The sequence below is a fragment of the Anabrus simplex genome, chromosome 11, assembly GCF_040414725.1.
Source record: "Anabrus simplex isolate iqAnaSimp1 chromosome 11, ASM4041472v1, whole genome shotgun sequence".
Lineage (NCBI taxonomy): Eukaryota > Metazoa > Arthropoda > Insecta > Orthoptera > Tettigoniidae > Anabrus > Anabrus simplex.
The window spans coordinates 6002316-6015000 of NC_090275.1; positions in this window are offsets into that span (position 1 = coordinate 6002316).

Below are 12685 nucleotides of genomic sequence, written 5' to 3' on the forward strand. Positions count from 1 at the left end.
TATTAGAGGTACCGAAAATATTGTCGCTGATGGACTCAGCCGTATGTTTTCAAACGACGTTGAGAACCATGAACCGGTCGACAGTTCATCACCTCCTGAGTCCACACCATCTGATGTTAATGCCATCCTAACAGATGTTCCCATGCTCTTTAGGAATATCGAGAAATACCAACGTGAAGATCCGACGCTGGCTCCGATAATGGAAACCCTTTCTTCTGGGGAACATGTCGTCCCTTATGTTCTGAGGAATGGTGTTTTATGTTGCCCTTCGAGGCATGACAAGATGATGAAGGTTGTCGTTCCAGCTGTCCTTGTGCCTATGATCTTCAAATACTATCATGAGACCCCATTGGGGGGGCATCTGGGAATATTTAAAACTCGTGAAAAGATTCGTGAAATGTTCATCTGGAAAGGTATGGACGGTGAAATCCGTGAACTTGTAAAAGCTTGTAAATCTTGTTTGCTCAGTAAACCCACCATGTCCACCAAGGTAGGCCTTTTGTCTTCGCATCAAGCGTCGCGCCCCATGGAACGCCTGTATATTGATTATGTAGGACCCTTCCCCCAGTCGAAGGGAAATGCCAACAAATTCATCTTTGTATGTGTAGATGGTTTTACAAGATTTTCCTGGTTATTTCCGACTAAGCTGGCTACCGCTCAGTCCACCATTACTTGCCTAAATTCTATTTTTGCTTCTTTTGGTCCGTGCCAATATATTGTGTCCGATAATGCTAAGGCGTTCACATCAAATCTTTTTCGTAAATTCTGTTTTGACTTATCCATCTCTCATGTAACTACTTCTGCTTATTAGCCTCAACCATCTCTGGCTGAACGGGTTAATCGTAATCTCAGGTCCGCACTTATTGCCTATCATCATGAAGATCATTCTAGGTGGGACACGTCCCTGCATTGGTTAGCTTTTGCTTTGAATTCGGCGGTTCATGAATCTCATAAGTTCACTCCAGCTTCCTTGATGTTCAAGTTTGTTCCCAACTCGCCGCTCTCTAACCTCTGGTCTCTGAGTGACATTCTACCCGAGACAATAGATCCGGATAACATTAAAGATCTTTGGAAGAAGGCTAAAGCCAATCTTAAGGTATCTCATGAAAAGGTTAGGGAAAGGTATGATCGTGGACGGAGACCCACCACTTTGAAGGTAGGTGACCAGGTGATGGTCAAGAACTTTGTTCCCGCGGGCAAGCTTGCCCCCAGATTTCATGGGCCATGCACTATTCTGGATTTCCTTACGCCAGTTACGTTGTTAGTAAGCAATCCAGCCACCGAGAGTTCACATCCGCCCGTAGTGGCTAATTTCTTTATGGAGCATTTTGAAGAGGAGGCTCAAACCTATGATATGAAGGAGGTATGGTTTGAGCTACGTTTGCAGACATTTTATTTTGACGTCATCTAGCTGCCTGCTCGTCACATTCGACGTTCCGTATTACTCTATGCCCACTAGATGGCAGAGGAAAACGAATCTCTCTTGCGTGCCTATGGCTAAGTTTTAACAAATTTGGTCGGGGGAATATCAAACGTATCACAAGAGATCTTTTACATGCCGGCATCGTGCGACATGAAGTGCCGAAAGGACTTTTCTTAAAAAATCTGACTACATCTGCCGGGTTTTAACCGGCTATGTTGGGATCCGTAGGCCGACGCTCTAATAATAATAATAATAATAATAATAATAATAATAATAATAATAATAATAATAATAATAATAATAATAACGGACATGATACTGTATAGGCTTTTGGGCTTACGTCGTGTCCCTGTTCACGAAAGTGCCGATTGACTCGGTCATGTTTCTCATAGAACACTTGTTCCCTGAGGACATTACTAAGCTATTTTACCACTGCATGACTTCCAGCTATTTCTTCTGGGGTGGGAATTTTTACGAACAGACGGACGGAATGCCTCTGGGAAGTTCACATCCGCCCGTAGTGGCTAATTTCTTTATGGAGCATTTTGAAGAGGAGGCTCAAACCTATGATATGAAGGAGGTATGTTGATGATGCATTTGTGGTCTGGACAGAAGGTCCCGAGAAACTTCATCTGTTTCTAAACCACCTAAATCAGCAACATCCTTCAATAAAATTCACTATGGAGATGAAGTTGGACGGATGCCTTCCTTTCTTGGATCTTCTAGTAAGAAAGAAACCTTAGAACATACCGTCTATCGTAAGCCTCATGGAGATTCTCACCACCATCCAGCACAAAAACAAGGCATTCTCACGACACTCGCCAAGAAAGCGAGACGAATTTGTGAGCCATCACATATCCAGGTGGAGATGGACACACTCAAAGTCGCGTTCAAGGGTAATGGTTACAGCGATTTGCAGATTCATAGAGCCTTGCATCCCAGAAAAACGACCAAGCCAAGCCTTACATTCACAATACCACAGATCGAATTGCCAAGGTCCTCCGCAAACACAAGATAAAAACCGTGTTTTGCACCGCCACTAAAATTGCTCACAGTCTGAGTAAAACCAAGGACAAATTGTCCCCACTTGTACATCCTGGGGTATACAAAATTCCCTGTACTTGCTGTAAGGTATACATCGGCCAAACATGCCGGTCCATTGGTACTCGTATCAAAGAACATGAACGTAATATTCGTCTCAACCAACCTGACAAATCGGCAATAGCTGAGCACGCTCTATCGTCGGGTTATGATGTCATGCTCGAGCTCTTTCCCACACTAGACACTACAGGTCCAGGATTATACGGGAAGCTGTGAAAATACGTAGAAATCCTAACAATTTCAACAGGGACACCGGCTATTAATTAAGTGATACCTGATTGCCAGCCTTCCCTGTCCTTCACTATTGTTATTTCGTCCCGGTGTTTCCCAAATTCGTACGTTCCTCGTCGGCAGATGTTTCATTCCAGGCTTGTGTCAATGTCATATGTTACGTAGACACGTTATAGACTGTTTCTATGGTTCGGTCAGCTTCCGCTAGCGTTGTGCCACGTCCTGGGAGCCATGTGGTTGCGAATGAACGTACCATTTCCACTTCTATTATAACGTCTAAATTTTAAAGAGTCATTATTTAAGAAGCCTTTCTCGTGGACGGCCGACATTACTTCTGTGGACGGAGAGCACAGTTCTCTGCGAAACATAACAAATTTCACCTTATTCTTGACACGGCATAAACCTAAAACCTATACAGTATCATGTCTATAAGTACGGGCCGTGAAAGCATCAGTGGCAACAATAATAATAATGCCCGCCTCTGTGGTGTAGTGGTTAGTGTGATTAGCTTCCAACCCCGGAGGCCCGGGTTCGATTCCCGGCTCTGCCACGAAGTTGAAAAGTGGTACGAGGGCTGGAACGAGTTCCTCTCAGCCTCGGGAGGTCAATTGAGTACAGATGGGTTTGATTCTCGCCTCCGCCATCCTCGAAGTGGTTTTCCGTGGTTTCCCCACCTCTCATTCAGGCAAATGCTGGGATGGTACCTAACTTAAGGCCACGGCCTCTTCCTTCCCTCTTCCCTGTCTATCCCTTCCCATCTTCCCATACCCCCACAAGGCCCCTGTTCAGCATAGCAGGTGAGGCCGCCTGGGGGACGTACTGGTCCTCTTCACTAGTTGTATCTCTCAGACCCAAAGTGTCGCGCTCCAGGACAGTGCCCTTGAGGCGGTAGAGGTGGGATTCCTCGCTGAGTCCGTGTGAAAATCCAACCCTGGACGGTAACCTTGCAAAGAAAGAAAGAAAGAAAGAAAGAAAGAATAATAATAATAATAATAATAATAATAATAATAATAATCAGTTTTGACGTTACATTTCAATTAACGGACTGCAGCCGGTGTCACTGTCTAGAGGTACAGAACCTGACACGTAGCAGGAGGCCGTGAATTTGATGTGAATGAAAGAGCTGGTTCGAGGTCCACGTTGCGTCCACACTTTAGAAACCCAAGAATATCGGTCGAGAGAATTCGCGCCGCTGACGACTCCTCACCTCGTAATATGCAGGCCTTCGCGTTGAGCAGCAGTCCAACGTCCATGATGACTGTTATGCCGTGAGGTTGGTATTATTATTTCTCGTTCAGGTCGACTAGAGACTACGTCAATAACTACAAAGCATTTCTGGGAGCCTCTTTAGCATCCCCAAAACGTTGCGTTCGTTCTCTGGCAGCCTTCTTCTCTCTTCTGTCCAGCCCTGTTCTGCTTTTCCTCATCTTGGAAAACTTTTGTTGATCACTGATCTGTATTTTGACAGGTTAGAGATGTCCTGATACAGTCCCATGCTCTTGAGGCCCTTCCTTACTTCCTTGGACCATTTATCCGAGGCGTTAGGTCCATTGTCCAACACATAAAAAGTCTACTTCGTTAGTCGGGTTGCATCCACCTGGACAGGTGTCCATAGAATTTCAGTCGTCGTTTCCTTATTGACTATCAGCCGTTCATTATCCCCGTATAGTTCTTCTCTTCCTCGGAGTCTATTACCTTAGGACCCAGCATCTTGCGCTCATACTTCTCTCAGTCCCGCCTTTTCTCTTATTATTATTATTATTATTATTATTATTATTATTATTATTATTATTATTATTAATCTTTCGCTTCATCCTCTTTGGGTAGGATGGATCAATCATTTCTCTGTGTGTTTTTCTTTTCTTAGTGCCAAGAATTTCTTCATTCTTTCTGATCTTCGTTTCCTCGCGTCTTCCGAGATAATAAATTTGGCTTTTAATGTAGATTTGTCTTGGAGAACCTTGTTTTTTCGTCTTTAGTTATTACTTCAGCTGTTCGATCGAATAGTGAATTTTCTGTAATTTTTAATTCTGCTAGGTCTTCTTGAGTTTCTTTAACCGAGTTCGGTTTTGTTTTGCGGTTACGGAAGAAGTCAAAGATTTCTTTGGTTAATCTCTTAGAGTTCATTCCTTCTTTTTCGCCTAGTATCTGAGAGTTTTTCAATGTTGTAGAGTGTTCCATTCTTGATGTATATCATCCTGAAATTTTGGTCCTATGATCTTTCTTACAATTTTGCTTTCTTTTAGCTCGAGTTTCTCCATCTGGGCTTTACAATTCATGTTTAGTGTTTCTGCTGCGTAGAGTGCTTCTGGTTTAATCACTGATTTATACTGTTTAATTTTGGAGCGCCATGAAAGGGATTTCTTTTTGTATGTATCTTTTGGTAGTTGGAAGGCCAGTTCAATTTTATTATTATTATTATTATTATTATTATTATTATTATTATTATTATTATTTTGTTTGTTTGTTTCCGAATTTGGCCAACTACGGGCCAGATAGAAGTTAATGCTTCTTGGCCTTTCTTGTTTTCTCTTCCCAGAACCTCTTCACTTCCCATCTTTCTCTACTCTTTGGAAATGATCCGGTTAGGTCTCCATTTTAGTGGTTTCTCTTCAAATGGTTTTAAACTATCGACTCTTCTTCTGAACTCTGGGACCATCTCTACTTCTTCTGCATTCCTCTTGACTTCTTCTACCCACTTGGAGGCGGCCATGATGTATCAGTCGTTTGTCCTCCATTCTTATTAAGTGTCTGTAGAATTTCAGCCTTTGTTTCCTCATTAATCCGTAATATTTTCAATATTTTACTGTTTCTACTACATAGTGTACCGATGGGAGTAGCTTCAAAAATAGTAGTTTGACGTGTTCCTATGCGAAGAAATGAGATCAACAATGCGTAATGACTATGTGTTGTTCCCCTTTTCTTCCAAGTCCCATCAGTTGTCTTCTGAGGTCCCAGCATTTTTCTCAGAATCTTCCTTTCCTTCTTCTAGATTCCTTGCAGCTCCCCCATTTTATTTAAAATAAGATACTTCCAACCGTGCGGCTTTATTACTGAGTTATAATGTCGGCAGCTGATAGCAGGCGGCTAATTTAAATAGAGGTGGGATTCTCCCTCCTCGTGTCGCTGTCACCGAAGGAATGCTCAAGTTGATGACGTCCCTTGGGGTGACTGACTGAGATTAACGGAGATAGCCATTGATTAAGAGTTGGCAATATGCGTTGCAAGCCGGTCATTAGTGCGGTCTGGAGCAAACGAATCGCCATCATTAGCCGGAGTAATGGAGGAGACCGCGTTAACTCTGTCACTCATCACCTTTGTGGTCCTTCTACTGTTCTGCTGCTGGGACAATACTTCATTATATCCAGAGATCATGGGTTCGAGCTCCGCGCAGGATATCGTGTTTCTCAAGGGCGGAAAAATGTCAGTTCGGCTGTCCATTTCTGGCGGTACAGACACATTGAACCCATAAATATACACAGGAACTGGAACGTGAATTATACTTTGTTAATTATTACAATCAAATCTTGCATTGGGAAGATAATGGGTTCGAATCCCACCGTCGGCAGCCCTGAATATGGTTTCCCGTGCTTTCTTATTTTCATACCAGGCAAATGCTGGGGCTGTACCTAAATTATGGCGATGGCCGGTACGTTCTGTTCCGTCGCCGAAAACCTTCGATATTTTAATGCGTTTTTAAACCGTTGGAGAGACTCTTTAGGCATATTTGGGAAACAGTATAGATTCCAAAAGAGTGGAAGAATGCGCTTACACAAGGAAGGGGACAAAAAGAACGTTAATAATTACAGAGGAACCTCGCTTCTCTCCGTCGCATATACTCCAGCATAGAGTGCAGCCTCATCTGGACAAGCAGCAAGCAGGATTTCGAAAAGGACGCTCATGCGCAGAACCAATTTTCATCATGAAATCACTGATAAAGATAAGGGCGATGAGACGAAAGAGGTTCGTCATGACCTTTGTAGAAAGCATACTATTCTGTAGACCGTACAACACTTATCGATATTCTCAAGAAACTCGGATTAGATGATAAATCCGTAGCTCTGATACAACAGACTCTCACGGACACATACTCCCGAGTAAAATTTATGGTGGAGCTCTCAGAAAATTTAGGGATCAAACCAGGGCTCAGACAGGGGGATGGCCTCTCCCCACTACTTTTCAACTGCGTGCTGGAGAAAGTCGTCCGGGAATGGAGGAAGAAATTGGCCGAGAGAAACTATCAAAACGAAGTGAGAATTGGTTGTAAAGCTTCCGGTATTACAGTTGATTGCCTGGCCTTTGCTGATGATGTTGTGCTCTTTGCAGACGATCTTCAAACAGCAGCAAAGCCGATTGAAGTACTCCAAGAAGTAGCTGCTAAGACTAGTCTAAAGAGCAAACTAAATACATGGACTACGAGAAGACTGATCCTACCCGTAAGATAGTGACACCATATGGAGATGTCGACAGAGAGAATGACGCACTGAAGGAAAGAGCTAGAAAGATGGAATTGGCTTTTAAACTGAGTCGGGATATTTACAAATCCAAATCCCTCTCTTTCGAGGCAAAACTGAGACACTATAGCACAGTAGTTGCACCAGCATATCTCTATGCAGCGGAGACACTTGCTAAGATAGAAAACCCCTCAATTGAGAAAGAAGAAAGAAAGTTCCTCGGGAAGATCTTAGGACCGAAGAAAGTCGCAGGAGACTTTACCTTCCATGTGAGGTCCTACAAGGAAGTGTATGTGAGGATTGAGAAGATAACCACCAAAATGAGGAGGAGGAGATTGACATTTTATGGACATTTGAAGAGAATGAGCCCAGACAGACTGGCATATAAATGAATTATTCTTCAAGAAAAATGGAAAATTCATCCCTGCTGGTTGAACGAAGTGCATAAAGATTTCAACGAAGGAGGTAGAAATTCAAAATAAAAATATCTTCAGGCAGAAAGTTGCGGAACTGAGGGACAATCCAGAGAAACGACCTGCTAAACCACGGAACATCTCGGTGGAAGAACGGCAAAGGAGGAGCTAAAGGTTAAAGAACCTTTGGAGGGAATGTAAAGGGAAGGGTATTACCTTTAGGAAGAAACGTGGCAGGTAGGTGGTGTATTCGTAGCCCAAAGTTGGCTGTGTCGAAAGAAAGAAATAATAATAATAATAATAATAATAATAATAATAATAATAATAATAATAATAATAATAATAATAATAATAATAATATTCTCTGGATTGAGTAGCTCAGTCGGTGGAGCACTGGCCTTGTGCTCTCAAGTTGGCTGGTTTTACCCTAGCTCACTCCGGTAGTATTTGAAGGTGTTCACATACGTCACCATTGTGTCGGTATATTTACCGGCACCCTAAAGAACTGATGGATGAAATTCCAGAAATTCGGCGTCTTCGAAAACCGCAAAAGTAGTTTGTGACACGTGAAACATTATTATTATTATTATTATTATTATTATTATTATTATTATTATTATTATTATTATTATTATTATTATTATTATTATTATTATAATACCTTTTAGGATCAGCCTCAATCTAGGACTTGGTCAGAGTTTTAAGACAAGATACTGTTCCTGATAGAACGCGCCGCCACTATTCGAATACAGGACACTCGGGTGGGAAGCAAGTGGCAAGAGCACTGTTTATTTCCATGTTTCTTTATTAATTAATTTTCTTTATTTCGAGTAATTAGGTTGTGAAACTTCCACGGTGTGTCGAATTGTTTAGTTCTTTTTCCGGGTCGAACCGTGTTTGGTGACGTTTCGAATACGTTGCAGTATTCTTTGTCAAGGCGACTGATCTCGATCCGTAGTGTGATTGCTGCCTGGGAGACTGATTACCTCGGATTGAGTAGAGGTATTTCAGTCGCCTTGACAAAGAATACTGCAACGTATTCGAAACTACGCCAAACTGCACGAAATGTACAGACAAACAACACGGTTCAATCGGGCAAAATAACTAAATAATTAGGTCGTGTATTCATTTAGTGGTGTGCTTGCCTCTTGCTCAGCGGCTACGGGATCACTTAGACTCGTGAAACAAACCGAAGAGCCGTATTGTATGAGAAATAGCGAACACGGTCAATAACACAAGCAGTACGTCTGAGGATGACATCACTTTTCCAAACTGATAGTAGTCCATAATGCAAAGCAGCTTCATTGTGTTAAAATGGGAATTTCGCGAAGACAGAGTAAAATGTTAACATTTAGGCTGTTATTTTTAATGTTTAGTGGCTGATGCCTAGTCAATCTGGGCGAAGAATTAATAACATCCTGATATTCGGGTGGTATGGTAGCGTTCGGTCTTTTGAAGGGCACTTAGAGCAGCACTGAGCCTCCATCGCTGTCCTCACCAGGAAATCCACTATCCCATTTTCACTCCTGATTGGCATGATCAGGAGCTCCCTCTAAACAATGAGGGTAATTATTTAGTTCCTGGTACTTCCGAGTAACTCCTCATATGTTGAGCTTTAAAAACTGTAAGAGGGACATTACGTTTTGAAGCATCCTGTATCGAGAGCCTACTTTGCAGCCACCTTGCAGAGTATTGTTAGCACTAAGCGAGGGGTCCTCCCGCACTGAAATTAGCCACTTAGTTAATGAAGAATATTTCTGCTCCCCTAAGCCAACTCTTTCATTCTCCATTGCGGAATTCGCAAGACCTTTTGCTCTATTTCTTCATTTGTACTGCCAACAAAAGCGGTGCATATCATAATACGTGAATAGCAACCCGCCTGCATCTATTAAACATGAGTGAGGAAAAGAGAGTATTTGTTCTTTCGTTTGGGTTAATTTGGCAGGCCTGGTGGGAATTACCAGCGCAACAGCGAATTGAAAGGCATGCATCTCTGCTTTCTGTGAAACGTACTATTGTCTGGACTCCAGCATTGCACAAGATGAACTACCGCCATTAACGCCATTACCTGCCTCCTATTACCGCTACTTCACCCACAAGCTTGAGGCTACTGCTTCTTTTTTGGCACTTATTATGATTTTCAGGGATGATTTGTAGGTCTTAGCGTCTGTGTAACCCTTACCCCTCCCTCTAAGGCATTCCTTACGACACAGGGGTAGTGTAGGCTGCATGATTCTAAGAATTAATTTGAGAGGTTTTAATCTAACTTACTAGGCCGTAAAAAGCATAATGTTTATGAAGAGAGGTGGATGCGGCGTGAGGCAACTGAAATGTCCTCTGCTAAGTGTGTACTTCTGAGTCACAGACAAACTTGAAGGTATATTCTTAACTTTTTTAAAGTTTAGTTTTAGAATTTACATTATGACGCACCTAAGTGGATTGGTCTTATGGCGACGATGGGATAGGAAATGGTGTGGAGTCGGAAGGAAGCGGTGGTGGCCTTAATTAAGACACTGACCCAGCATTTTCCTGGTGTGAAAATGGTGAACTACGGAAAACAGGGCTGCCGACTGTGGGGTTCGAACCCGTTATCTCCTGAATACAAGTTGTAGGAATAATTGAGCATTACCAATAATGGATATTATGAAGTGAAGCACCACTGAACGTAGTTCCTACAGGAAAAAAAGTGATGGGGATTTGAGAGAAAATGGGTGATGTGAACCTGGTTTTGTTTGCTCTGCAAATTTACTTGTCTGTCCTGTAATATTGAAAGCTGAGAATATCGAAATACTTGTCAAACGTTGTGAAATATTGTATTTGAGTAAGAAGGTTGAGAAAAGTGTGTAAGTATCAGTACGATGCTATACGGCTCAAGTGAACACTTTTACCGGATGCGACTGTACTTGGCCCCGAGGGTTAGCTAGGGAACCATCCGCATTGGACTGTGTAATGTGTACAGCGGCACTCCTATTAACTGATCGAACTTACGACCCACCACACTGAGCCTGCTCTCTACTGATTTTGAATGTGGTCATTTTAATTAAAATATTGTACGGATCGATACACACGTAGAGATCCTTTTGTATTTTTGTAACAAGCAGGACCTCAGTGCGGCCTGCAGTCCTTCAGGGCATAAAGCAACGAAGTTATCAATAGGAAGAGTATATTTATGTCCTGATAGGACAGATCATGTCAGCGGGTTGTTAGTACCCTGAAAGTCTCCCTCCACACATCTCTATAAAAAAAATATGTATGAAAGTTAGGAACACAGCCTGTGAACTCCCGTAATTTATGCAAACCTTCGTACAGAAATGTAGCCAAAGTTCAAAATTCACTTGTTTTCTTAAAGTCGCTCGAACTCAGATTTCTGATGCCAGTGGGGTAGGAAAGGAGGAAAGGACCATGGCCTTAATTAAAGTACAACCGATGAATTTAACTGGTGTGAAAATGAAAAACCATGGAAAACCACCTTCAGGGCGGAAGATTGTGAGGTTTGCACTAAAGTTCTGCATGACCGAGCTTGAAGACCGTAGCTTAAATGAAATATTCTTACGCCTGGTTATGTCGGCAAACCACTAAACGTTTTTGTGATGCAGTGTTGTATGCTACAATTGAGTATGAGAGATCCAGCCAAGTGTGCCTTTGTTTTGTCCTTTCTGCTGTGCCAATTCTGTTCCTTGACGTTTCGCTTTGTTTGACGTAGAACGTACCACCACTGCGACGAGCAATAATATAGCCATACGGTATTGTGTTTTTTCTAGTTTAATTCCTATTTGGAGTGAGAAAATAATTTTGTTTCAATTATTGTACATTAGTCATTAATTAGTATAATTATTTTTCTTAACACAGTGAGAATACAAGAGGTGCTTTATTATTATTATTATTATTATTATTATTATTATTATTATTATTATTATTATTATTATTATTATTATTTAATCTCCTGAGTGCTGTGAACCCTGTTGTACCATAAGGCATGTTAGGGTTGTAGCTTATACAAAATATACAATTTCTCTGATAAAGTGCAATATATAAGCAGTAAAATAGACATGAACAGAAATGGAAAGATAAAAGTATGATACGTACAATCCTTAACACTAGAGGTGCTTTATCTAAATATTTTAGGACAAGAACAGATTCGCCGAGTTAACAATGACAAATTACGGTGAACTCAAACTGTGTCGCCGTTTAAGAATCGGTATCACGCAAGGAACTAGTGCAAATTTCACACCAGATGCGAAGAAACATACAATATATATAATATATAAAAGATCTAGAAGTCTCAGCTCAGCTAATTTTTAAGTACGAGAGAAAACATAATGGATGTACGTATTGGTCACTGAACCGATCATTTGGCTGTATCTACGCGGAGTGATGGTATTCCCAGAGGTAAGCCGATTACCAAAGACTTTAATATTACTTATCCATACTCACAGACCGCGCCGCTATGACTAATATTGAACTCATTCGCGCATCGCCATGTTGTCGGCACTTCAGCTTTGAATGCATGGTTAGCACGTTTTAATGGTTACAGTTCCTTGCATGCGTTCATCTTGAATCGTGTCGGTTAGTGGACCTGTTGTACTATTATATGTGATGGAGTGATAATGTATTGCCAAATGTTTTCGTTTGCAGTAGGTGGGCGATATTAAAGGAGAATAAGTTAGGCCTTACATTTGAAATGGAAAATTATTCAAGGATGGTGAACGCTAGTGCAGGTTTTAAATGTACAGATCGCTATCAGAAGGGATCTGGTATGTCTCCTCATAAGTGAGTGGAAATTGGACTGCTATGAAATTACTTTCAATGGCGATAATCGTAAATTAAGCAAGCTTCAGGAAGGTGGGTTCAGTGAACTTGTGGATGTAGAAATTTGAATGTGTAGGCTTCTTATTCTTGATCTTTTTCCAATTTGTTGAGAGATGATTCTTAAGAAATAAACTACCATTGTGAAAAAACCTAGATTGCGGAAAATGTGGTTGATAAAGCTACATAAAGCCTGTCTTGTTTTAGAGCAATGTATTGCTTGAAACTATTATACATCATCTGAAAAATTCTTTATA